We start from the raw sequence: 1,270 nt of genomic DNA, 5'->3' as shown, positions 1-1,270 counted from the left end.
GAAGAAGAAGAAGAAGAAGAAGAAGAAGAAGAAGAAGAAGAAGAAGAAGAAGAAGAAGAAGAAGAAGAAGAAGAAGAAGAAGAGATTGCATTCATATCTCGCCCTTCACTACCCAAAGGAGTCTCAGAGCGGCTTACAAACTCTTTTCCCTTCCTCTCCCCACAACAGACACCCTGTAACGTAGGTGGGGCTGAGAGAGCTCTTGACAGAAACTGCTCTTTTTCAAGGACAGCTCTTATCAGAACTACGGCTTGCCCAAGGTCATCCAGCCAGGTGCAAGTGGAGGAGTGGGGAATCAAACCCGTTTCTCCCAGATTAGAGTCCGCACACTTAACCGCTACACCAAACTGGCTCTCTGAGAGTGTGTGACTGGCCCCAAGGTCACCCAGCAAGCTTCCATGGCTGTGTAGGGATTCGAACCTGGGTTTCCCGGATCCTAATTCGACACTTTAACTGCTACACCACCCTGGTGTAGAACCATGGGGCTCCGGTGTTGAGGGACTGCTTCAAAAGAGCCGATGTTGTGTAATGGTTAAGCGTCTCGGACTAGTATCTGGCAGACCTGGGTTCGAATCCCCACTCGTGTCATGGAAGCCTGTTGGGTGACCTTGGGCCAGTCCCACTCTCTCAGCCTCGCCTACATCACAGGGTGGTTGTGAGGGTAAAATGGAGGAGAGGAGAAGCATGTAAGCCGCTCTGAGCCCCCGCTGAGGAGAAAAGCGGGGTAAGAAATGATTTAGATAACCAGTTGGATTTCTACTTAAACGGGCAATCGGTCCCGGAACTTCCTTTGGGGATTTTTCAGGCCCTGATTGGTCGGAAACCCTACAGCAATGTCCTGTCCGTCTCTGTTTTTTTTAAAAAAACTTTTTGTTTAGGAAGGCTTTTGAAGAGACAGATGGCGGACGATGATTCCCCCCCCTCCCCAGAGCACAGATTATTTTATGATCGGCTGCTGTGTGTTTCTGAGATGGCGTTCAAGGGTTTTATTTTCGGGGTGTCATAATTTGTCTTTTTACTGCTTGGAAGGCTGCCTGCCATGAGAGCAAGGAGGCAGAATTAGAACTTCAGAGATGAAACCGGGAGCAGTCAAAAGGTTTCTTGCTCCCCTGACCTCTTCACCTGCAATTCTCCTCACACCTCCCCAAAACCTGCTTCTCCCCGGCAGAGGTCATTTTGGGGGGGATCGCGGGGGATCGCAGTCCCCCCGGGTGAGGTACAGGGGGCGAGGCACATGACGAAGCCCCGCCCCCCGCTTCCGGCCCTCATT

The sequence above is a fragment of the Gekko japonicus genome, unplaced genomic scaffold (assembly GCF_001447785.1).
Source record: "Gekko japonicus isolate JY-2015 unplaced genomic scaffold, Gekko_japonicus_V1.1 scaffold4238, whole genome shotgun sequence".
Lineage (NCBI taxonomy): Eukaryota > Metazoa > Chordata > Lepidosauria > Squamata > Gekkonidae > Gekko > Gekko japonicus.
The sequence above is the reverse complement of the archived record's forward strand: the minus strand, read 5'-3'. Positions refer to the sequence as shown.